The sequence below is a fragment of the Ranitomeya imitator genome, chromosome 3 (genome assembly GCF_032444005.1).
Source record: "Ranitomeya imitator isolate aRanImi1 chromosome 3, aRanImi1.pri, whole genome shotgun sequence".
Classification (NCBI taxonomy): domain Eukaryota; kingdom Metazoa; phylum Chordata; class Amphibia; order Anura; family Dendrobatidae; genus Ranitomeya; species Ranitomeya imitator.
Genome location: NC_091284.1, coordinates 255,708,046 through 255,735,833, shown reverse-complemented (window position 1 = coordinate 255,735,833; position 27,788 = coordinate 255,708,046).

Genomic DNA, 27,788 nt, shown 5'->3' with positions numbered 1-27,788 from the left:
GCAAAAGTGTTGCTGCCGGTGGGAGGCGCCCCCGCCGTGCAAACACACCGCTGTACTTTGAGGGGCCCTGTGCCAGTGCCAATGCCAATGAGTGGGCCTCTCCTGCTTGCTCAGGATCACAGCACTTGCAAAGTTGAAATACTTACCTCTCCCTGCTCCACTGCCGTGACGTGGTCCAGATTTACTGGGCACACTAATTACTTGAACCAGCCCTACCCCCCACAACTTTAGCCAAATGACCCCCAATATCAAATGCCTTCCAATTATTATAAGCTAAATTACGATTGACAAGCTTCAGTAGCAAGAATGGATGTTTTTGCCAATACAATGGGCTCTGTACATGTTTTCCTGGCCTCTACTCACTGCCGACTATGCTCCCCCATTGACTTGCATTGGGTTTCGTGTTTCGGTCGATCCCCGACTTTTTGCGATAATCGGCCGATTCCACTCGACTCGACTTTTGAGATAGTCGGGTTTCGCGAAACACGGCTCGACTCTAAAAAGGTCAAGGTCGCTCAACTCTAGTGGAGTCCATATAGTATCAATTGTTGACGTGGTTGCCACGATCTTAAAGCGCCTTGCTGGGGATCCCTCCTCACTAGATAAGGAGGAGGAAGAAAAAAAAGAGGAATGTAGGATCTTCCTCGCTGACTTAATCTGTATCGGAAGCAAGGAAAGCGTATTCCACCTCTGCTGAGTAACATCTACTTGACCATTGTGCAAGAAAAGTTGTCTTCAGTGACCACAGGAGATATGATTCGTAAAACTTGACGTTTATTTATCATGGATCCATGATTAAGACCGTGTAGGTTGAAACACGTAGGATTCATTCCTTGCACTGGGATTGCTCATCTGCATATCTGTGTTTTTTAATATGATGATAAATAAATGTCAAGTTTTAAGAATCATATCTCCTGTAGTCACTGGAAACAACTTTTCTTGCACATTGGATTTCTATACTGCCAGGACCAGGACGGCTCCGTGCGCCGATAACCATCCAAGGAACCTGGACATAACGGGGGGAGCTTAGAGTTGAGCGACTTTTACTTTTTTCGGATCGAGTCGGGTTTCGCGAAACCCGACTTTGTCAAAAGTCGGGTCGGGTGAAATCAGCCGATTATTGCAAAAAGTCGGGGGCCGACTGAAATGCGAAACCCAATGCAAGTCAATGGGGAATCAAAGTCGGCAGTGAGTGGAGGACAGGAAAACACCTACAGTGCCCATTTTAATGCCAAAAACATCAATTCTTATTACTTAAGCTCGTTAATCTTAATTTACTTTATAATAATAGTTAGGCATTGAAAACTGGGGGTCATTTGCCTAAAGGTGTGGGAGGGTAGGGCTGGCTCAAGATTTTCATGGGCCTAGGAAACGCGGAATACGTCACGGCGGTGGAGCAGGGAGAGGTAAGTATTTCAACTTTGCAAGTGCTGTGATCCTGAGCAAGCAGGGGGGGGCCCACTCGTTGGCACTAGCACAGGGCCCCTCATAGTACGGCGGTGTGTTTGACGGCGGGTGGCGCCTCCCACTGGCAGAGACACTTTTGCGTACTATGAGGGGCCCTGTGCCAGTGACATCACCAACGAGTATGCCCCCCCCACCTGATGAAGGAACCTGCACTTTCATCTGCACCTTCCACTTTGTCATCGTGTAAGGTGGTATAGTATGCCGGAAGGGGAACCTGACTTTCAGCAGGGTCAGATTCTGGCTTGTGTAGAGTGCAAGGGGAATGTAGTGGTCTGGGTCAATGTACCAGCAGACTCATCTAGCAGTGGTTGGGCAATGGGCAGGATGAGGAGGAAACACAGATATAGGCCCAAATAATAAAGTAGGCTAAATGCAGTTCAAAATTGGTAACAGGACTAAACAGGCGGCATTGCTTTGTTCAGTGGAGAACAACTGTAATAAGTGGCAGACACAGTTAGTAGGCCCAAATAATAAAGTAGGCTAAATGCAGTTCAAAATTGGTAACAGGACTAAACAGGTGGCATAGCTAGGTACAGGGGTGGGCTCCTCTGCTGAGTAGCAGACAGTGGTAGTAGGCGCAAAGTATTAACTGGTCGAAATGGAGGCCAGGGCCCCTGTATATTTTAACTATCATCTATCATTGCAATAAATTTGTATTGGCAGTGCCATTGAAGGATTTAACAGCAAAGACTACACAGTGGTGGAGCAAGGAGAGGTAAGTATTGCAAGTGGTAGAGCAATGTTCGAGCTGGGAGGAACACTCTCTCGTGGGCGGTGGTACTGGCACAGGGCCCCTCATATTACGACGGTGTCTCTGACATTGGTTGTGCACCACCATCGTCAGAGACACTTCATTGTACTATGAGGGACCATGTGCCAGTGCCGTCGCCCAAGAGTGGGCCCACCCACCTGTCCAGGCAAACGGCACTCGCACGGGTGCTTGCGCCAGGTGGTGACCACGGCCCTGTGGGGGGAGTCAGCCCATTTAGGGAGGTATAAAAATTGCCTATGTGGACATTCAGCAGCTGCAAATGTAGGAATTTGAGAAGTCAGTAAGAGGAGGCCAAAAGCAAGACATTTTTCAGTCAAGCTACGTGTTAGTAGGGGAAGGTGGGGCAAAATAATTTGAAATCCATGATTGGTTCATTTTAATGAAGGTTAGATCATCAACATTCTGAAGAGGAGGCGAAAGAGGTAGAGGCTGAGTCAGCAAGGACAGCCAAAACTTTTTCCTGCTGCTCCAGCTTTAAAAGCTGTTTTCCTACTCCCAGATAAGGGAGCCTTCAAGGTCTTGTGTAGCCAGACGATGACGCTGGCTCAACACCTCCAGCCTTAGGTGCTATTGTGCTTTTGCCACTACCACCAGATGCACCACCACCACCATCAGTACCAGCTGGCAACCACCGCCCCCGGGCTCTTCCACCAGACTTCCTCATTTTTTGGAAAATCTAACCAAAATAACAACCGTTATATGGTACTGTAAAACAAGGTAGAAGGTATATATAAACTTGTTGAGAATTTAAATCTCCCTTTTTTTGGGAGACTGAACCAAAACTCAGGCCCAGTGTTTATAACAACGCAATCTAAGTGGCAGAAAGTGGCTGGCTGACATAGGACAAACTAACAGGACTGAAGTATATCCACTTTGTGTGAATTTGAACCTCCCTTTGTTTGGGGAGACTGAACCAAAACTCAGGCCCAGTGTATAACAATGCAATCTAAGTGGCAGAAAGTTCCTGGCTGACATACGACAAACTAACAGGACTGAAATATATCCACTTTGTGAGAATTTGAATCTCCCTTTTTTGGGGGGAGACTGAACCAAAACTGAGGCCCAGTGTATATAACAACGCAATCTAAGGGTATGTGTCCACTTTCAGGATGGCCGGCGGTATCGCCGGAGCGGCTTAGCCGCTCTGCGGTAAGCCCCGCCCCCTTTCTGGGATGCGATGATGCCGGATGTGTTCATTGCACACATCCGGGATCATTGCTCCCCACCATAGCGCCCTGTGCTATATCTTGCGGCGACGCAGCGTCGCCGCAAGATATACGGACATGCTGCGATCTGAAAAGACGCGCAGCATGTCCGGAGTCGCAGGGCCGCCGCGTGCGTGTTACCACGCATAGTGGTGACGGGATTTCATTAAATCCCCTCCACTATGCTGTAACATCTGGACGCTGCGTGTCTGACGCTGCGGCTCTATGCAGCGTCGGACACGCAGCGTTTCCTGAACGTGGAAACATACCCTTAGTGGCAGAAAGTGACTGGCTGACATACGGCAAACTAACAGGACTGAAGTATATCCACTTTGTGAAAATTTGAATCTCACTTTTTTGTGGGGAGACTGAACCAGAACTCAGGCCCAGTGTATAAAACAACACAATGTAAGTGGCAGAAAGTGGCTGGAAGATATATGAAAAAATACAAGGACTGTAGTACAATTTCAATCTCCCTACAATGATCTCAGGAAAAGTATGGCAGCAATAAAAAGGACTGGTGCACACAAAAGTGTGGACAAATAAACAAGATAACTGTGCAGAAAGGAGCAACAGGATTTTTGCTTTTAAAAAAGCAGTTGGTTTGCACAGCGGCGTACAAACAGCAATGCAGCTATCAGGGAGCCTTATAGGGCATCCTAATAAGCTACAGCGCTGATGCACAAAAATATAGCCTCCACTGTCCCTGCAAAAAAATGGTGGTGTTGGACAGTGGAAATAGCTACAGCACAAGCAGTTTGGGGGTTAATCTTCCCTCCCTAACTATATCCCTTCTTCTGATGCAGCTGCGGCAACCTCTCCCTATGCTCAGACCGGCAGAAGTAAGATGGCGGTCGGCATGCACACCCCTTAATAGCCTTTATGATGCCGCAGAAAGCAAGCCAATCACTGTCATGCCCTTCTCTAAGATGGTGGGGACCGAGACCTATGTCATCACGCTGCCCACACTCTGCGTCCTCCTTCATTGGCTGAAAAATGGCGCTGAAAGCGTCATACGAAACACGACTTTTGCGCGCAGATCGCCGACCTCATGGCCGATCCCACACTAGGATCGGGTCAGGTTTTATGAAACTCGACTTTGCCGAAAGGCGGCGATTTTTGAATTTGTCCGATCCGTTTCACTCAACCCTAGGTGAGCAGAAAATTTTTCTTTTTACATATACAGTGGGGCAAAAAAGTATTTAGTCAGTCATCAATAGTGCAAGTTCCACCACTTAAAAAGATGAGAGGCGTCTGTAATTTACATCATAGGTAGACCTCAACTATGGGAGACAAACTGAGAAAAAAAAATCCAGAAAATCACATTGTCTGTTTTTTTTAACAATTTATTTGCATATTATGGTGGAAAATAAGTATTTGGTCAGAAACAAACAATCAAGATTTCTGGCTCTCACAGACCTGTAACTTCTTCTTTAAGAGTCTCCTCTTTCCTCCACTCATTACCTGTAGTAATGGCACCTGTTTAAACTTGTTATCAGTATAAAAAGACACCTGTGCACACCGTCAAACAGTCTGACTCCAAACTCCACTATGGTGAAGACCAAAGAGCTGTCAAAGGACACCAGAAACAAAATTGTAGCCCTGCACCAGACTGGGAAGACTGAATCTGCAATAGCCAACCAGCTTGGAGTGAAGAAATCAACAGTGGGAGCAATAATTAGAAAATGGAAGACATACAAGACCACTGATAATCTCCCTCGATCTGGGGCTCCACGCAAAATCCCACCCCGTGGGGTCAGAATGATCACAAGAACGGTGAGCAAAAATCCCAGAACCACGCGGGGGGACCTAGTGAATGAACTGCAGAGAGCTGGGACCAATGTAACAAGGCCTACCATAAGTAACACACTACGCCACCATGGACTCAGATCCTGCAGTGCCAGACGTGTCCCACTGCTTAAGCCAGTACATGTCCGGGCCCGTCTGAAGTTTGCTAGAGAGCATTTGGATGATCCAGAGGAGTTTTGGGAGAATGTCCTATGGTCTGATGAAACCAAACTGGAACTGTTTGGTAGAAACACAACTTGTCGTGTTTGGAGGAAAAAGAATACTGAGTTGCATCCATCAAACACCATACCTACTGTAAAGCATGGTGGTGGAAACATCATGCTTTGGGGCTGTTTCTCTGCAAAGGGGCCAGGACGACTGATCCGGGTACATGAAAGAATGAATGGGGCCATGTATCGTGAGATTTTGAGTGCAAACCTCCTTCCATCAGCAAGGGCATTGAAGATGAAACGTGGCTGGGTCTTTCAACATGACAATGATCCAAAGCACACCGCCAGGGCAATGAAGGAGTGGCTTCGTAAGAAGCATTTCAAGGTCCTGGAGTGGCTTAGCCAGTCTCCAGATCTCAACCCTATAGAAAACCTTTGGAGGGAGTTGAAAGTCCGTGTTGCCAAGCGAAAAGCCAAAAACATCACTGCTCTAGAGGAGATCTGCATGGAGGAATGGGCCAACATACCAACAACAGTGTGTGGCAACCTTGTGAAGACTTACAGAAAACGTTTGACCTCTGTCATTGCCAACAAAGGATATATTACAAAGTATTGAGATGAAATTTTGTTTCTGACCAAATACTTATTTTCCACCATAATATGCAAATAAATTGTTAAAAAAAACAGACAATGTGATTTTCTGGATTTTTTTTTCTCAGTTTGTCTCCCATAGTTGAGGTCTACCTATGATGTAAATTACAGACGCCTCTCATCTTTTTAAGTGGTGGAACTTGCACTATTGCTGACTGACTAAATACTTTTTTGCCCCACTGTATCTACTTGACCATTAGGCATTGTTTATTTTATTTTTCTAACCAGTGGGGATGTGTGCGTGTGTGGTGCTTTTAAACATGCATTATGTGGGGCATGTATAAAAGGGTACTATTTATTATAACATTTACTATAAAATCTAGAGAAAAAAAGTAGAGAAAGACAAAAAGTAGAGAACAAAATATAGGAAAAACGCTTAGAATAAAAAATTGAAAAGAAAAATCAGTAGAAGTAAAAGAACAGAGGAGTTTACTACACTAATGCGCTAACTACAGTATAAGGATACTCAGCGCTAACATTTTTTTCTGCAAAAGATACTTTTCTGCCCAATGATGACAGAAGTATTCTGGGAGTGATACCTTTATTGGCTAACCAGAAAATAATATGTTTGCAAGCTTTCAGAGCACAGAGGCTCCTTCTTCAGGCAGGATTCCTCACGGAGAACATCCCACAAAGCCCGGCAGCTGTCTGCAACAATCCCAGAAAGTGTGGAAATTCCAATCCGAAAGTAGAAATGGAGCAATGATAGGCTCTCTCAGGAATCTCCTGAACAGAGAAAGACAAAAAAAATTCTGAACAATAATATTCATGACTGGGGTTTTGCAAAACAGAGAAAGAAAAAAAGAAAAGGACATAGCTGTTATAACAATAATATTTAGGATAGTTTTTTTTGCAACAGAAAAAAGGGGAAAAATATTAAGTACATTGCAGAACTGTAAGAATTATGTCAGGCATTAATGTTTAAATATTACTTACCTTAGTGTCACCAGCAGACGTTCCTCAGCAGGGTGTCCTGCCTGCTGATGGCTCCTTGTACATGGACCAGCAATTCCATGAAGCTGTCTTGAGACAAACTCGTGTACTCAAAATATTTATCCAGGTTTTCACGGAGCTCACTGAATAAGGAGTGGTAGGCTCCACGGCTCTGTCAGGGTTTAAGAATCGGGTGCTGCCAAAAGCGCCAACACCATCTTCTCTGTTTTTATCTTTTACATTCTTGCTCACAAGCAAATGCAAAGGAATGAAACAAATTGACTGTAACGGGGTCTACTGTGCTGTAGTACCTCTTTCAGCACCCCCCGTGTTTCAGGAGGTCCACTCTGCTTTTGCTAGATTCTGAATGAATGACGCTGGCAGGAATTTCTTGATTACATGAGAGCATATAAAAGCTGACTGCTTCTCCACGTATTTCCAGTCTAAAGAACCCCTTTTATTCACAGCACACAGAATATATAACACAGATACACAGGGCAGGCCAATAGGAAAACAGCAGGTCAGACATACATTACAATAGCCGCAGGGGGCCAGAGCCTGCCAATATTTATTGTGGGAATTTAAAGGTATGGGAGGTCAGAAAGAGAATATCTTGTCCAGGGGCACAGCCTGTGGACTGATGCATTTCACATGGAAACTATATACATACATATACTGCTTAACAGTGCTGGGGGGTTCTGTAACACGGCTCCCCTTTTCAGCGACACGACCAGCATACACAGTCTGATCCTTAACGGATCGGTTTGGGGATGACCGAAGTTTATGGGGTTGGTAAGAGTTCCGTTTGTCGACTTAGTCCATCGGCGTTGCCGTTTTGTTTGCCGGGTCTGTAGTGGATGGTGAAGTTCAGAGGTTGTAGGGCTAAACTCCACTGCAGTAATCTGGCGTTGTCTCCGGAGACCCGATTAAGCCAGACTAGGGGATTATGGTTCGTTAGGAGGGAAAACTGTCATCCATACAAATATGGTTGTAACTTTTTGAGTGCCCATACTATTGCCAGGCACTCCTTCTCGATGGCCGCATAGCTCACTTCACGGGGCAGTAGTTTCCGACTCAGGTAAGCTACCGGGTGTTCTTGGCCGTCCGGCCCGACTTGGCTTAGTACTGCCCCCAATCCAAACATAGAAGCGTCTGTGTGAACCAGGAAACGTTTAGTTGGATCGGGTGCGGCCAATACAGGGGTATTGGTGAGGGCGTCCTTTAGCTGGCAGAAGGCTTCCTCGCACTCTGGGGTCCAGGGTACCTGGCGGGGTTGGTTCTTACGGGTCAGATCAGTGAGGGGCTTGGCTACGCTGCTGTAACTGGGAACAAATTTCCTGTAATACCCCGCTGTCCCTAGAAATGCCATGATCTGGGTTTTAGTGCGTGGGTTGGGCCATTTGGCCATGACCTCAATCTTGGCTGGTTCTGGTCTCTGTTTCCCACTTCCCACCCAATGCCCCAAATACTGAACCTCTGCCTTGCCCACCTGACACTTGTTTGGGTTCAGGGTGATTCCGGCCTTGTGGATCCTGTCTAATACTGTCTCTAGGTGATTTAGATGCTCTTCCCATGTCGCGCTGTAGATGGCGATGTCATCCAGGTAGGCACACGCATAGCCCTGGAGACCATCCAGAAGCCGATCAGCCAGCCTCTGGAAGGTCGCCGGGGCAGTCTTCATCCCAAATGGCATAACTCGAAACTGGAATAAGCCAAACGGGGTGACAAATGCCGACTTGGGAATAGCATCAGGACTAAGGGGAATCTGCCAGTAGCCTTTGCATAGATCAATGGTGGTCAAATACTTTGCCCCTGCCAGCCGGTCTAACAAGTCATCCACACGCGGCATGGGATACGCATCCGTCACTGTTTTCTCATTGAGCTTACGATAGTCTACACAAAACCGTGTAGTCCCATCCTTCTTGGGCACTAACACTACGGGGATGCCCAGGGACTATCTGACTCTTCAATGACCCCTAAACGCAACATCTCTTGTATCTCTTGTCGCATCCCTTCTCGTACAGACTCAGGGACGCGGAAGGGGGGTTGTCGCAGGGGGGTCTGATCCTGGGTCTAAACCTTGTGTTGTGCTAGGTGAGTGTACCCTGGTTTCCCCGAAAACATCCTCTGTCGCTGCCTCAACAACTCCTCCACCTGCTGTCTCTCCCGGGGACCTAAGTCTTCACCCCAGTGTACATGGTCCCATGTTTTAGACTGAGTCCTCTCCCCTTAGACATCAGGCAAGGGAAGTCCGGCTAAATCCTCTGCTTCAGGTGCACAGATGGCCACTACCTCGTCAGGGTGCTCCCGGTAGGGCTTCAGCATATTCACGTGGAACATGCGGATAACCCTGGGGTCGTCACAATCGGCGACATTATAGGTGGTGTCGGCTATTTTCCCCACTACCTGGTAGGGCCCCTGCCATGCAGCTTGGAACTTGTTCTGCCTAGTGAGCTCTAACACCAGGACCTTCTGCCCTATTTCCAAGGTGCGCTCTCTGGCCCTCCGATCGTACCATACGCGCTGGCGCCGCTGGGCCACCTGCATGTTTCCACGTACAGCCTGGGTCAGCTCCTGTAGGCGGTCCCAGAATTCCAGCACATAGGGTACAATAGGTACCCCTTCTATGATGCCCTCCCCTTCCCAGTGTTCTAGCACTAAGTCTAGGGGTCCCCTTACCAGCCTCCCGTATACCAGTTAGAATGGGGAGAACCCCGTGGATTCTTGGGGCACCTCTCGATAGGCAAACTGGAGGTGAGGCAAGAATTTCTCCCGGTCCCTGTAGGTCCTGGTAAAAGTCCCAATGAGTTGTTTTAACGTCCCGCTAAAGCGTTCACACAACCCATTGGTTTGCGGGTGGTACGGGGTGCTTCTAATGGACTTTACGCCGCACAGCTTCCACAGTTGGTTGGTCACCTCTGCTGTAAACTGGGTACCCTGGTCTGAGATAATCTCCTGGGGAAATCCAACCCGTGAGAAAACCTGGAGCAGGGCAGCTGCCACCGTCTCTGCCAGTAAGTTAGGTAATGCAACCGCCTCTGGATACCGTGTGGCATAATCTACCACTGTCAATATATACCTTTTCCCTGACGGACTGGGTTTGGCTAACGGCCCTATCAGATTGACCGCTACTCGGCTAAATGGTTCCTCCACAATGGGGAGGGGGCGTAATTTGGCCTTGCATCGATCTCCCCTCTTGCCAATGCGCTGGCAACTGTCACAGGTCTGGCAGTATTGACGAACATCATAGGTTACCCCCGGCCAAAAGAAGTTTTGTGTCAGACGATGCCTGGTGCGACTGACACCGAAGTGCCCGGCCAAGGGTATGTCATGAGAGATACGCAGTAACTCCTGCCTATACTTCTTGGGAATTACCAGCTGTCGTTTTATAGTGGGGCTCGTCCCTGTGTGGTGCTGCTCTGTGATCCGGTAGAGGAGTCCCTGCTTCCATATAAACTGTTCCCCTTCCAGTACCCCTCTCCCCTCCTGTGCCTTTCCACGATATCCCTCCAATGAAGGATCCTCAAGTAACTCCCTCTTAAATTCATCTGGGGTGGCCCAAGAAATGTGTCTGGCTATGGGAATACGTGTAGGGCTGGCATGTCTTACCTGGGCCTCCTCTGAGTGTGATTGCGCCTCCGCAGCTTGAGCTTGTCTCCGGGTGGTCACAGGATATGTCTCAGCCAGAGGGGCAACCGAGAAGGCAGACAACATGGGCCCCAAGTCATTTCCCAGCAAAACGTCTGCAGGCAAATCCTCCATCAAGCCGACCTCGACAAGGCCATCCCCAACTCCCCAGTTCAGGTGAATCCTGGCAGTGGGCAGTCGATGTATGGCTCCCCCTGCTACACGGACTGCCAATGTCTGGTCCGTCTTCTCTTGGTCCCGGACGAGGTGAGGCTTCACAATTGTCAAAGTTGCTCCAGAATCTCTTAGTCCCTGCATGCGTTTCCCATTAACCCACATGACCTGTCGATGCTGTTGTCGATTATCTGCCCGGGCTGCCTGCACGGGGTCTACTTCATGCAGCACTTCCTCCATGTCTTCCACCCCTTGGTTAGTTGTAGCTCCCAATGCCGGGTCAGCTTCGCCTTGGTAGCAGTGTACAGCGGCCCGGCGGGATGTAGCTGTTCTCGCCTTTGGCCACTGGGTATGCTGAGTCCGGTTGGGACATTGTCTTTGCAGGTGGCCCAGCTGATGGCAGGTGTGGCATCGCGCCCCAGGGGAACTGTGGTAGGCCGGGTTTCTAGCTGGTCCCTCTACAATCTTCGGTGGTTTGGGGCCCTCCAGGTCCATGGGCGGACCCCTAGTGACCATCTTTGATCTGGACAACTGAGGCCTCCTGGCGTCATGATGTTCATCGGCCAGACGAGCGGCTTCCTCAAGAGTCATTGGCCGCCTGTCCCGAAGCCATTCCTGTGTCTCGGGGTTTAGTCCATTAAAGAATCGTTCTAACAAGAAGAGCTGGAGGACGTCCTCCTTAGTGGTTGCTTGGCTCCCTTGTACCCACTGTAGCAGTGACCGCCGTAATTTACAGGCCCATTCAGTGTGGGTATCGGTTACTCGTTTTATAAGTCCGCTGAACTTTTGGCGGTATGCCTCTGGTGTCAGCGCATACCGGGCCACGATCACTTCTTTGATCCGCTCATAGTCCATACAGTCCTCATCAGGTACCGTGCGATAGGCGTCTGCTGCCCGGCCTGTCAGCTTGCTGGCCAGAATCTGAACCCGTTCCTCCGGCTTCACTTGATGAAGGGCACACTGCCGCTCAAAGTCCTGCAGAAAGCCATCAATGTCTTCCTCTGCCTCCCCCAACTGCCGGAAGGCATTATACTGGATCTTTTGGTGGCTTACTGTTGAAGGTACTTGGGCGGAGGCCATAGCTCCCCTTGCTCGCTGACTCTCCTCTCTCTGCTCTGCCATCTCCATCTTGGCCAGCTCCACTTTGGTCCGCTCTGCCAACTCCATCTTGGTTAGCTCTATCCTGTTCTGCTCGGCCATCTCTTCCTTCAGATCAGTATGCACATCACCCATCACCTCTCGTATGATCTCTACTGCAGGGTTTGGGCCATAGAACGCCAGTCTGTTCTTTACCTCCCTCTGGAATTCAGTCTCCTCCACGCTCACATTGGGGGGCGCTGCACTGTCGTGTTCCATGATGGCTGCTATCAAATCCGCTTTTGTTTTGTTGCTGGCGATTAACCCTCGGGCTTCCACCAGATCTTTTAATGTAGTCCTCTTTAACTTCTGGTAGTTGTCTTCCATTCATTCCTTTCCTCCTGTAGAAGGGGTATCACATCCCGCTGTCTGCCACCAGTGTAACGGGGTCTACTGTGCTGTAGTACCTCTTTCAGCACCCCCCGTGTTTCAGGAGGTCCACTCTGCTTTTGCTAGATTCTGAATGAATGACGCTGGCAGGAATTTCTTGATTACATGAGAGCATATAAAAGCTGACTGCTTCTCCACGTATTTCCAGTCTAAAGAACTCCCTTTATTCACAGCACACATAATATATAACACAGATACACAGGGCAGCCCAATAGGAAAACAGCAGACCAGACATACATTACAATAGCCGCAGTGGGCCGGAGCCTGCCAATATTTACTGTGGGAATTACAAAGGTGGGGGAGGTCAGAAAGAGAATATCTTGTCCAGGGGCGCAGCCTGTGGACTGATGCATTTCACATGAAAACTATTATACATACATATACTGCATAACATATTCTTGGTGCTGGGGGGTTCTGTAACATTGACATCCAAATCCAGATTCCGATAGAAACTCTCCATACGAAGATCCATCTTGATGCAGGATACAGGAGCCAAATCTGAGGATTTCATCTATACAAGGGTTTACATACAGAAATCCCATGAGACACGCCCATTTGGCGTGGCTTGGTTCAAGGAAATTCTCCTTGAAAAATGTTTTTGTATCAAACGTTTTTGCTAATGCATGCAAAAACGTAAAAAAAAGGTTCCGCTTTTTTTCCCATCATGCGTATGCTGATGTGGATAAAAAACGCTGCGTTATCATGCGTTTGCATGCGTTTTTGCATGCGTTTGCAGTTGTGGACAATACGCTGCAGACTCAACCACAAATGTGAACCTAGCCTTAAAGATGTCTACTACTTTTTCATTGATATCCTTAACCCTTCAGTGAGTCAATTTGATATTTAATGACCAAGCCTATTTTTACAATTCTGACCACTGTCACTTTATGAGCTTATAGCTCTGCAATGCTTTAACATATACCACTGATTCTGATACAGTTTTTTCATGACATATTGTACTTCATGTTAGTGGTAAAATTTCTTCGATATAACTTGCATTTATTTATGAAAAAACAGAAATTTGGCGAAAATTTTGAAAATTTTGCATTTTCAAACTTTTAATTTTTTTACCCTTAAGGGTATGTGCACACGTTGCAGAAAGGTGTGCGGATTTATCCGCACTGATTTTGGTAAATGCGCAGGAAATCCGCACTGCGGATTTACTGCAGAATTACCGCATTTTTCCAGCGTTTTTTGTGCGGATTCCACCTGCGGATTTACACCTGCGGATTCTTATTGAGGAGCAGGTGTAAACCGCTGCAGAATCTACACAAAGAATTGACATGCTGCGGAATAAACAACGCAGCATTTCCGCGCGTTTTTTCTGTAGCATGTGCACTGCGGATTTTCTTTTCCATAGGTTTACATGGCATTGTAAACTCCTGGAAAACTGCAGTGAATCCGCAGCGGCCAATCTGCTGCGGATCCGCAGCAAAATCCGCAGCGTGTGCACATATCCAAAGGCCGGGATCACACACAGCGAGATACAGCTGAGTCTCGCTGGTTAAAAACAAGCTCTGGCACCGGCACTCCAGAGCGGAGCGTGCGGCCGCATAGCAATACATGGAGCTGCACGCTCCGCTCCGGAGTGCCGATGCCAGACCTTGCTTTTAACCAGCGAGACGCGGCCGTATCTCGCTGTAGTGTGACTCCGGCCTAAAACAGAGAGTGGTGTTACACAAAATAGTTAATAAATAACATTTCCCACATGTCTACTTTACATCAGCACAATTTTTGAAACATAATTTTTTTTTTGTCAGGACGATATAAGGGTTAAAATTTGACCAGCGATTTCTCATTTTTCCAACAAAATTTACAAAACCATTTTTTTAGGGACCACCTCACACTTGAAGTGACTTTGAGGGGTCAATATAACAGAAAATGCCCAAAAGTGACACCATTCTAAAAACTGCACCCCTCAAGGTACTCAAAACCACATTCAAAAAGTTTATTAACCCTTCAGGTGCTTCACAGGAATTTTTTGAATGTTTAAAAAAATTGAACATTTAACTTTTTTTTCACAAAATTTTTACTTCAGGTCCAATTTGTTTCATTTTACCAAGGGTAACAGGAGAAATTGGACCACAAAATTCGTTGTGCAATTTGTCCTGAGTACGCCGATACCCCATATGTGGGGGTAAACCACTGTTTGGGCACATGGCAGAGCTCGGAAGGGAAGGAGCGCCATTTGACTTTTCAATGCAAGATTTGCTGGAATTGAGATCGGAGCCCATGTCACGATTGGAGAGCCCCTGATGTGCCTAAACAGTGGAAACCCCCACAAGTGACACCATTTTGGAAAGTAGACCCCCTAAGGAACTAATCTAGATGTGTGGTGAGCACTTTGAACCTCCAAGTGCTTCACAGAAGTTTATAATGTAGAGCCGTAAAAAAAATTTTTTTATTAATTTTCACAAAAAATGATCTTTTTGCCCCAAATGTTTTATTTTCCCAAGGGTAAAAGGATAATTTGGACCCCAAAAGTTGTTGTGCAATTTGTCCTGAGTACGTCGATACTTCATATATGGGGATAAACCACTGTGTGAGCGCATGGCAGAGCTCGGAAGGGGAGGAGTGCCATTTGACTTTTCAATGCAAAATTGGCTGGAATTGAGATCGGACGCCATGTCGCATTTGGAGAGCCCCTGACATGCCTTAACAGTGGAAACCCCCCACAAGTGACCCCATTTTGGAAAGAAGACCCCCTAAGGAACTTATCTAGATGTGTGGTGAGCACTTTTAACCCCCAATTGTTTCACTAAAGTTTAGAATGTAGCATTGTGAAAATTAAAAAATCATTATTTCTTTCCACAAAATGATGTTTTAGCCCGCAATTTTTTTTTCCCAAGGGTAACAGGAGAAATTGGACCACAAATGTTATTGTCCAATTTGTCCTGAGTACGCTGATACCCCACATGTGGGGGGGAACCACCGTTTGAGTGCATGGCAGAGCTCGGAAGGGAAGGAGCACCGTTTGAAATGCAGACTAAGGCCGGCGTCACACACAGCGTAAAACAATACGGTCCGTATATTACGGCCGTAATACGCTGAAAAGTCCCCAAAAAAATGGTCCGTTGCTCCTCCGTAGGCAGGCTGTGTCAGCGTTTTTTGCGCATGGCATCCTCCGTATGTAATCCGTATGGCATCCGTACTGCGTGGTTTTCTCGCAGGCTTGCAAAACCAACATACCGCTATAGAAGTGATCCATGTGTCCCAAAAAGAAAAGAATATATATATATATGTCAGTAGACACATATATGTATATATATTAATACTTATTCCAGCGCTATACAGCTTGAAAGCCGGTAATTCAATTACCGGCTTTTTCTTTCTCCTTCATAAAACCCGACATGATTTGAGACATGGTTTACATACAGTAAACCATGTCTTCTCTCCATTTTTTTTGCAGATTCCACACTACTAATGTCAGTAGTGTGTATCTGCAAAATTTGGCCGTTCTAGCTCTTAAAATAAAGGGTTAACTGGCGGAAAAAATTGGCGTGGGCTCCCGCGCAATTTTCTCCGCCAGAGTAGTAAAGCCAGTGACTGAGGGCAGATATTAATAGCCTGGAGAGGGTCCACGGTTATTGGCCCCCCCCTGGCTAAAAATATCTGCCCCCAGCCACCCCAGAACAGGCACATCTGGAAGATGCGCCTATTCTGGCACTTGGCCACTCTCTTCCCATTCCCGTGTAGCGGTGGGATATGGGGTAATGAAGGGTTAATGCCACCTTGCTATTGTAAGGTGACATTAAGCCTAATTAATAATGGAGAGGCGTCAATTATGACACCTATCCATTATTAATCCAATTGTAGTGAAGGGTTAAATAAAACACAAACACATTCTTTAAAATTATTTTAATGAAATAAAAACAATGGTTGTTGTAGTATTTTATTCAACGCCCAATCCAGTCACTGAAGACCCTCGTTCTGTGAGTAAAGAAACATAATAAACCAACAATATACTTACCCTCCGCAGATCTGTAACGTCCAACGATGTAAATCCTTCTGAAGGGGTTAAAACATTTTGCAGCAAGGAGCTGTGCTAATGCAGGCTGCTCCTCGCTGCAAAACCCCAGGGAATGAGGCTAAAAATAGATCAATGATCTATATTTAGCATCATTTGCGGTGAGGCGCCCTCTGCTGGCTGTTCATAGATCGTGGGAAATTACCTAGAAAGCCAGGGAGCCAGGGAGCTTTCTAGGTAATTTCCCACGATCTATGAACAGCCAGCAGAGGGCACCTCACCGCAAATGATGCTAAATATAGATCATTGATCTATTTTTAGCCTCATTCCCTGGGGTTTTGCAGCGAGGAGCAGCCTGCATTAGCACAGCTCCTTGCTGCAAAATGTTTTAACCCCTTCAGAAGGATTTACATCGTTGGACGTTACAGATCTGCGGAGGGTAAGTATATTGTTGGTTTATTATGTTTCTTTACTCACAGAACGAGGGTCTTCAGTGACTGGATTGGGCGTTGAATAAAATACTACAACAACCATTGTTTTTATTTCATTAAAATAATTTTAAAGAATGTGTTTGTGTTTTATTTAACCCTTCACTACAATTGGATTAATAATGGATAGGTGTCATAATTGACGCCTCTCCATTATTAATTAGGCTTAATGTCACCTTACAATAGCAAGGTGGCATTAACCCTTCATTACCCCATATCCCACCGCTACACGGGAATGGGAAGAGAGTGGCCAAGTGCCAGAATAGGCGCATCTTCCAGATGTGCCTGTTCTGGGGTGGCTGGGGGCAGATATTTTTAGCCAGGGGGGGGCCAATAACCGTGGACCCTCTCCAGGCTATTAATATCTGCCCTCAGTCACTGGCTTTACTACTCTGGCGGAGAAAATTGCGCGGGAGCCCACGCCAATTTTTTCCGCAAGTTAACCCTTTATTTTAAGAGCTAGAACGGCCAAATTTTGCAGATACACACTACTGACATTAGTAGTGTGGAATCTGCAAAAAAAATGGAGAGAAGACATGGTTTACTGTATGCAAACCATGTCTCAAATCATGTCGGGTTTTATGAAGGAGAAAGAAAAAGCCGGTAATTGAATTACCGCCTTTCAAGCTGTATAGCGCTGGAATAAATATTAATATATATACATATATGTGTCTCACTGACATATATATATATATATATACCTATTCTATGTGTACACATTTATTATATCTATTGGACTGGAAGCTGTCAGTGTGATTTTACTGTACACCGCACTGAATTACCGGCTTTTCTCTCTAACAGCGCTGCGTATTTCTCGCAAGTCACACTGCTTGTCCGTGTGTAATCCGTATTTTTCACGCTTCCATAGACTTTCATTGGCGTATTTCTTGCGCAGTACGGTGACAAACGCAGCATGCTGCGATTTTGTACGGCCGTAGAAAGCCGTATAATACTGATCAGTAAAATACGGCAAATAGGAGCAGGGGCATAGAGAATAATTGTGCCGTATTTTTTGCGAGTTTTACGGACGTAGATTCTGCGCTCTTACGTCCGTAAAACTCGCATGTGTGACGGCGGCCTTAGATGGAATGGACTGCAGGTGTCATGTTGCATTTGCAGAGCCCCTGATGTACCTAAACAGTAGAAACCCACCACAAGTGACCCCATATTGGAAACTAGACCCCCCAAGGAACTTATCTAGATGTGTTGTGAGAGCTTTGAACCAACAAGTGTTTCACTACAGTTTATAACGCAGAGCCGTGAAAATAAAAAATATTTTTTTTTCCACGAAAATGATATTTTATCCCCTATGTTTTTGTTTTCCCAAGGGTAACAGGACAAATTGGACCCCAAAAGTTGTTGTCCAACTTGTCCTGAGAACGCTGATACCCCATATGTTGGGGGGAACCACTGTTTGGGTGCACGGCAGAGCTCGGAAGGGAAGGAGCGCCATTTGAAATGCAGACTTAGATGGATTGGTCTGCAGGCGTCATGTTGCATTTGCAGAGCCCCTGATGTACCTAAACAGTAGAAACCCCCCACAAGTGACCCCATATTGGAAACTAGACCCCCCAAGGAACTTATCGAGATGTGTTGTGAGAGCTTTGAACCAACAAGTGTTTCACTACAGTTTATAACGCAGAGCCGTGAAAATAAAAAAAAATTTTTTTTCCACGAAAATGATATTTTATCCCCTATGTTTTTATTTTCCCAAGGGTAACAGGACAAATTGGACCCCAAAAGTTTTTGTCCAACTTGTCCTGAGAACGCTGATACCCCATATGTTGGGGGGAACCACTGTTTGGGTGCACGGCAGAGCTCGAAATGGAAGGAGCGCCATTTGAAATGCAGACTTAGATGGATTGGTCTGCAGGCGTCATGTTGCATTTGCAGAGCCCCTGATGTACCTAAACAGTAGAAACCCCCCACAAGTGACCCCATATTGGAAACTAGACCCCCAAAGGAACTTATCTAGATGTGTTGTGAGAGCTTTGAACCAACAAGTGTTTCACTACAGTTTATAACGCAGAGCCGTGAAAATAAAAAATATTTTTTTTTCCACGAAAATGATATTTTATCCCCTATGTTTTTGTTTTCCCAAGGGTAACAGGACAAATTGGACCCCAAAAGTTGTTGTCCAACTTGTCCTGAGAACGCTGATACCCCATATGTTGGGGGGAACCACTGTTTGGGTGCACGGCAGAGCTCGGAAGGGAAGGAGCGCCATTTGAAATGCAGACTTAGATGGATTGGTCTGCAGGCGTCATCAGGGGCGGATTATCAGAGGGTCAATATGGGCGGTAGCCCAGGGCCCAGTGGTCTGGGGGGGCCCTGGGCTACCGCACAGATTGACCCTCCACTAATTGTCTGAATGCCCGCCGGCATTTGTGTGCCCCCGGACCCGGTGGGCAGAGAGAGGGGACCCGCATTAGTTGGGAGGTGCGTATATCAGCCGGTCAGCTGAGAGCTCCGAGTCCCTGCACCAGGCCTGCACAGCAGCACACCACATAATGGCTGCTCTGTGCACAGGACCTGTGATGAGGTCACAGGATGGGAGGAGTCAGGGGTCACATGATCGGGAGGAGGACCTCCGTGTACAGGACTTTGCTGGTTCCCATGGCGCCGGAGGATGGTAAGGCAGCGTATGTGTGAGGTCAGGAGGTGTTTACAGTGTGGATGTAGCAGAGCCGTGTGTGTATGAGGTGTATTGATCAGAGCAGCGTGTGAAAGGTCTATGGAGCGGAGTTGTGTGTGTACGATGTGTACGAAGCCGTGTGCATGAGGTGTACGGAGCGCAGCCGCGTGTGTACGAGGTGTACAGAGCAGAGCAGCGTGTGTATGAGGTGTACGGAGCGGAGTCGTGTGTACGAGGTGTACGGAGCAGAGCAGCGTGTGTATGAGGTGTACGGAGCGGAGTCGTGTGTAAGAGGTGTACGGAGCCATGTGTACAAGGTGTACGGAGCACAGCCGCATGTGTACAAGGTGTACGGAGCGGAGTCGTGTGTAAGAGGTGTACGGAGCCATGAGTACGAGGTGTACGGAGCACAGCCGCGTGTGTACGAGGTGTACGGAGCGGAGCCGTGTGTACGAGGTGTACGGAGCACAGCCGCGTGTGTACGAGGTGTACGGAGCGGAGCCGCGTGTCTACGAGGTGTACGGAGCGGAGCAGCATGTGAAAGGTGTACGGAGTGGAGTCGTGTGTACGAGGTGTACGGAGCACAGCCGCGTGTGTACGAGGTGTACGGAGCACAGCCGCGTGTCTACGAGGTGTACGGAGCGGAGCAGCATGTGAAAGGTGTATGGAGTGGAGTCGTGTGTACGAGGTGTACGGAGCACAGCCGCGTGTGTACGAGGTGTACGGAGCACAGCCGCGTGTGTACGAGGTGTACGGAGCACAGCCGCATGTGTACGAGGTGTACGGAGCGCAGCCGCGTGTGTACGAGGTGTACGGAGCGGAGTCGTGTGTAAGAGGTGTACGTAGCCATGTGTACAAGGTGTATGGAGCACAGCCGCATGTGTACAAGGTGTACGGAGCGGAGCCGTGTGTACGAGGTGTACGGAGCACAGCCGCGTGTGTACGAGGTGTACGGAGCGGAGCCGCGTGTCTACGAGGTGTACGGAGCGGAGCAGCATGTGAAAGGTGTACGGAGTGGAGTCGTGTGTACGAGGTGTACGGAGCACAGCCGCGTGTGTACGAGGTGTACGGAGCACAGCCGCGTGTCTACGAGGTGTACGGAGCGGAGCAGTATGTGAAAGGTGTATGGAGTGGAGTCGTGTGTACGAGGTGTACGGAGCACAGCCGCGTGTGTACGAGGTGTACAGAGCGCAGCCGCGTGTGTACGAGGTGTACGGAGCGGAGTCGTGTGTAAGAGGTGTACGTAGCCATGTGTACAAGGTGTATGGAGCACAGCCGCATGTGTACAAGGTGTACGGAGCGGAGTCGTGTGTAAGAGGTGTACGGAGCCATGTGTACGAGGTGTACGGAGCACAGCCGCGTGTGTACGAGGTGTACGGAGCGGAGCCGTGTGTACGAGGTGTACGGAGCACTGCCGCGTGTGTACGGAGCACAGCCGCGTGTGTATGAGGTGTACGGAGTAGTGCCGTGTGTGTACGAGATGTATGGAGAGGAGCCGTATGTGTATGAGGTGTACGCAGCGGAGCTGTGTGTGTGCAAGGTATGCGGAGCAGTGTGTGCAATGTGTATGGAGCGGAGCGGTGTGTGTATGAGGTGTACGGAATAGTGCCGTGTGTACGAGATGTATGGAGCGGAGCCGTGTGTGTATGAGGTGTATGGAGCGGAGCCGTGTATGAGGTGTATGGAGCAGAGCTGTGTGTGTATGAGGTGTATGGAGCGGAGCTGAATGTGTACGGAGCGGAGCCGTGTGTGTATGAGATGTATGGAGTGGAGCCGTGTGTACGGAGCGGAGCCGTGTATGCAAAGTTTACGGAGCGCAGCCGCGTGTGTAGGAGTAGCTATGTGTGGCCATTATCATGTGCGGCCAATATACAGTAAGGAGCATCATGTGTGGCCATTATACAGTATGGAGCATCATGTGCGGTCATTACACAGTATTATTGAGCATCATGTGCGGTCATTATACAGTATGGAGAATCATGTGTGGCCATTATACAGTATGGAACATCATGTGCGGTCATTATACAGTATGGAGCATCATGTGTGGTCATTATACAGTATGGAGCATCATGTGCGGTCATTATACAGTATGGAGCATCATGTGTGGCCATTATACAGTATGGAGCATCATGTGCTGTCATTATACAGTATGGAGCATCATGTGCTGTCATTATACAGTATGGAGCATCATGTGCAGTCATTATACAGTATGGAGCATCATGTGCTGTCATTATACAGTATGGAGCATCATGTGCTGTCATACAGTATGGAGCATCATGTGCAGTCATTATACAGTATGGAGCATCATGTGCTGTCATTATACAGTATGGAGCATCATGTGCAGTCATTATACAGTATGGAGCATCATGTGCTGTCATACAGTATGGAGCATCATGTGCAGTCATTATACAGTATGGAGCATCATGTGCGGCTATTATACAGTATGGAGCATCATATGCGGTCATTATACAGTATGGAGCATCATGTGTGGCCATTATGAAGCATCATGTGCGGCCATTATACAATATGGAGCATCATGTGTGGTCATTATACAGTATAGAGCATCATGTGCGGTCATTATACAGTATGGAGCATCATGTGTGGCCATTATACAGTATGGAGCATCATGTGTGGCCATTATACAGTATTGAGCATCATGTGCGGTCATTATACAGTATGGAGCATCATGTGCAGTCACTATACAGTATGGAGCATCATGTGTGGCCATTATACAGTATTGAGCATCATGTGGGGTCATTATACAGTATTGAGCATCATGTGGGGCCATTATACAGTATTGAGCATCATGTGGGGTCATTATACAGTATTGAGCATCATGTGGGGCCATTATACAGTATTGAGCATCATGTGGGGTCATTATACAGTATTGAGCATCATGTGGGGCACTTATACAGTACTAGATTGTGGCCCGATTCTAACGCATCGGGTATTCTAGAATATGCATGTCCCTGTAATATATGGACAATGATGATTCCAGAATTCGCGGCAGACTGTGCCCGTCGCTGATTGGTCGAGGCAACCTTTATGACATCATCGTCGCCATGGCAACCATTATGACATCATCGTCGCTGTGCCCGTTGCTGATTGGTTGAGGCCTGGCAGCCTCGACCAATCAGAGACGCGGTATATCTACGTCCTTTATGACATCATCGTCGCTGTGCTCGTTGCTGATTGGTCGAGGCCTGGCGGCCAGGAGGACTGATCAATATAGAAGTGTCAGGAGGACTGATCAATATTGAAGTGTCAGGAGGACTGATCAATATTGAAGTGTCAGGAGGACTGATCAATATAGAAGTGTCAGGAGGACTGATCAATATAGAAGTGTCAGGAGGACTGATCAATATAGAAGTGTCAGGAGGACTGATCAATATAGAAGTGTCAGGAGGACTGATCAATATAGAAGTGTCAGGAGGACTGATCAATATAGAAGTGTCAGGAGGACTGATCAATATAGAAGTGTCAGGAGGACTGATCAATATAGAAGTGTCAGGAGGACTGATCAATATAGAGGTATCAGGAGGACTGATCAATATAGAAGTGTCAGGAGGACTGATCAATATAGAAGTATCAGGAGGACTGATCAATATAGAAGTGTCAGGAGGACTGATCAATATAGAGGTGTCAGGAGGACTGATCAATATAGAAGTGTCAGGAGGACTGATCAATATAGAATGTCAGGAGGACTGATCAATATAGAAGTGTCAGGAGGACTGATCAATATAGAAGTGTCAGGAGGACTGATCAATATAGAAGTGTCAGGAGGATTTATCAATATAGAGGTGTCAGGAGGACTGATCAATAGAGAAGTGTCAGGAGGATTTATCAATAAAGAGGTGTCAGGAGGACTGATCAATATAGAAGTGTCAGGAGGATTTATCAATATAGAGGTGTCAGGAGGACTGATCAATATAGAAGTGTCAGGAGGACTGATCTATATAGAATGTCAGGAGGACTGATCTATATAGAATGTCAGGAGGACTGATCAATATAGAAGTGTCAGGAGGACTGATCAATATAGAGGTGTCAGGAGGACTGATCAATATAGAAGAGTCAGGAGGACTGATCAATATAGAGGTGTCAGGAGGACTGATCAATATAGAAGAGTCAGGAGGACTGATCAATATAGAGGTGTCAGGAGGACTGATCAATATAGAAGTGTCAGGAGGACTGATCAATATAGAAGTGTCAGGAGGACTGATCAATATAGAGGTATCAGGAGGACTGATCAATACAGAAGTGTCAGGAGGACTGATCAATACAGAAGTGTCAGGAGGACTGATCAATATAGAAGTGTCAGGAGGACTGATCAATATAGAAGTGTCAGGAGGACTGATCAATATAGAAGTGTCAGGAGGACTGATCAATATAGAAGTGTCAGGAGGACTGATCAATATAGAAGTGTCAGGAGGACTGATCAATATAGAAGTGTCAGGAGGACTGATCAATATAGAAGTGTCAGGAGGACTGATCAATATAGAAGTGTCAGGAGGACTGATCAATATAGAAGTGTCAGAAGGACTGATCAATATAGAGGTGTCAGGAGGACTGATCAATACAGAAGTGTCAGAAGGACTGATCAATATAGAGGTATCAGGAGGACTGATCAATACAGAAGTGTCAGGAGGACTGATCAATATAGAATGTCAGGAGGACTGATCAATATAGAGGTGTCAGGAGGACTGATCAATATAGAAGTGTCAGGAGGACTGATCAATATAGAGGTGTCAGGAGGACTGATCAATATAGAAGTGTCAGGAGGACTGATCAATGTAGAATGTCAGGAGGACTGATCAATATAGAGGTATCAGGAGGACTGATCAATATAGAAGTGTCAGGAGGACTGATCAATATAGAAGTGTCAGGAGGACTGATCAATATAGAAGTGTCAGGAGGACTGATCAATATAGAAGTGTCAGGAGGACTGATCAATATTGAAGTGTCAGGAGAACTGATCAATATAGAAGTGTCAGGAGGACTGATCAATATTGAAGTGTCAGGAGGACTGATCAATATAGAAGTGTCAGGAGGACTGATCAATATAGAGGTATCAGGAGGACTGATCAATATAGAAGTGTCAGGAGGACTGATCAATATAGAAGTGTCAGGAGGACTGATCAATATAGAAGTGTCAGGAGGACTGATCAATATAGAAGTGTCAGGAGGACTGATCAATATAGAAGTGTCAGGAGGACTGATCAATATAGAAGTGTCAGGAGGACTGATCAATATAGAAGTGTCAATCAGACTGGCGGCCTCGACCAATCAGAGACGCGGGATTTCTACGTCGATGCTGTGCCGGTCTCTGATTGGTGATCAATATAGAAGTGTCAGGAGGACTGATCAATATAGAAGTGTCAGGAGGACTAATCAATATAGAGGTATCAGGAGGACTGATCAATATAGAAGTGTCAGGAGGACTGATCAATATAGAGGTATCAGGAGGACTGATCAATATAGAAGTGTCAGGAGGACTGATCAATATTGAAGTGTCAGGAGGACTGATCAATATAGAAGTGTCAGGAGGACTGATCAATATAGAAGTGTCAGGAGGACTGATCAATATAGAAGTGTCAATCAGACTGGCGGCCTCGACCAATCAGAGACGCGGGATTTCTACGTCGATGCTGTGCCGGTCTCTGATTGGTCGAGGCCTGACGGCCTCGACCAATCAGAGAGCCGGGATTTCCAGGATAGACAGACAGACAGACAGACAGACAGACAGACGGAAAAACCCTTAGGCAATTATATATATAGATTGAGCATCACGTGGGGTCATTATACAGTATTGAGCATCATGTGGGGCCATTATACAGTATGGAGCATCATGTGTGGCCATTATACAGTATTGAGCATCATGTGGGGTCATTATACAGTATTGAGCATCATGTGGGGCCATTATACAGTATTGAGCATCATGTGGAGTCATTATACAGTATTGAGCATCATGTGTGGCCATTATACAGTATTGAGCATCATGTGGGGTCATTATACAGTATTGAGCATCATGTGGGGCCATTATACAGTATTGAGCATTACGTGGGGTCATTATACAGTATTGAGCATCATGTGGGGTCATTATACAGTATTGAACATCATGTGTGGCCATTATACAGTATTGAGCATCATGTGGTCATGTGGGGTCGTTATACAGTATGGAGCACTGTGTGGCCATTATACAGTATTGAGCACTGTGTGGCCATATTTTTTTTTATAATTATTCTTTATGAACAGTGTGATCAGCAGTGCTAAATGGGTGTGGTTGAGACATGGATATGGGTGTGACTAGTGAATGGGTGTGGTCAGAGGTGTGTCCTAAAATTCAAAAGTTGGGAGGTATGGTAATATGTGGTCTGGAAATGGTGCGGTGGTATTTGTCCCTTGTATGTGCTATTATTCGATCACTGTGGTTGTAATTTGTGGTCTGGTCATGGTGCGGTGGTATTTGTTCCTTGTATGTGATATTATTGGTCAAGATATACCTAAATTGTATTGCAGATTTTAACAAATATTTCCTAGGTTACAGTAGAGTAGGGCCCGGCCCTTTTTCTGGAATAATCTGGTTCAGGTATATCGTGACCCCCGTCACGTGACCCCCGTCACGTGACCCCCGTCACGTGACCCCCGTCACGTGACCGGGGGGGCCCACAGTGTGTGAACAGCCCGGGGCCCTGGCTACCCTTAATCCACCCCTGGGCGTCATGTTGCATTTGCAGAGCCCCTGATGTACCTAAACAGTAGAAACCCCCCACAAGTGACCCCATATTGGAAACTAGACCCCCCAAGGAACTTATCGAGATGTGTTGTGAGAGCTTTGAACCAACAAGTGTTTCACTACAGTTTATAACGCAGAGCCGTGAAAATAATAAAAAAAAATTTTTCCACGAAAATGATATTTTATCCCCTATGTTTTTATTTTCCCAAGGGCAACAGGACAAATTGGACCCCAAAAGTTGTTGTACAACTTGTCCTGAGAACGCTGATACCCCATATGTTGGGGGGAACCACTGTTTGGGTGCACGGCAGAGCTCGGAAGGGAAGGAGCGCCATTTGAAATGAGGACTTAGATGGATTGGTCTGTAGGCGTCATGTTGCATTTGCAGAGCCCCTGATGTACCTAAACAGTAGAAACCCCCCACAAGTGACCCCATATTGGAAACTAGACCCCCCAAGGAACTTATCTAGATGTGTTGTGAGAGCTTTGAACCAACAAGTGTTTCACTACAGTTTATAACGCAGAGCCGTGAAAATAAAAAATATTTTTTTTTCCACGAAAATGATATTTTATCCCCTATGTTTTTATTTTCCCAAGGGTAACAGGACAAATTGGACCCCAAAAGTTGTTGTCCAACTTGTCCTGAGAACGCTGATACCCCATATGTTGGGGGGAACCACTGTTTGGGTGCACGGCAGAGCTCGAAAGGGAAGGAGCGCCATTTGAAATGCAGACTTAGATGGATTGGTCTGCAGGCGTCATGTTGCATTTGCAGAGCCCCTGATGTACCTAAACAGTAGAAACCCCCCACAAGTGACCCCATATTGGAAACTAGACCCCCAAAGGAACTTATCTAGATGTGTTGTGAGAGCTTTGAACCAACAAGTGTTTCACTACAGTTTATAACGCAGAGCTGTGAAAATAAAAAATATTTTTTTTTCCACGAAAATGATATTTTATCCCCTATGTTTTTATTTTCCCAAGGGTAACAGGACAAATTGGACCCCAAAAGTTGTTGTCCAACTTGTCCTGAGAACGCTGATACCCCATATGTTGGGGGGAACCACTGTTTGGGCACACAGGAGAACTCGGAAGGGAAGGAGCCCTGTTTTACTTTTTCAAAGCAGAATTGGCTGGAATTGAGATCGGACGCCATGTCGCGTTTGGAGAGCCCCTGATGTGCCTAAACAGTGGAAACCCCCAATTATAACTGAAACCCTAACCCCAACCCTAACCCTAACCCTAGCCCTAGCCCTAACCCTAGCCCTAACCCTAGCCCTAACCCTAGCCCTAACCCTAGCCCTAGCCCTAACCCTAGCCCTAACCCTAGCACTAATGGGAAAATGGAAATAAATACATTTTTTTACATTTTATTATTTTTCCCTAACTAAGGGGGTGATGAAGGGGGGTTTGATTTACTTTTATAGCGTTTTTTTGGCGGATTTTTATGATTGGCAGCTGTCACACACTAAAAGACGCTTTTTATTGCAAAAAATAGTTTTTGCATCACCACATTTTGAGAGCTATAATTTATCCATATTTTGGCCCACAGAGTCATATGAGGTCTTGTTTTTTGCGGGACGAGTTGACGTTTTTATTGGTAACATTTTCGGGCAGATGACATTTTTTGATCGCTTTTTATTCCGATTTT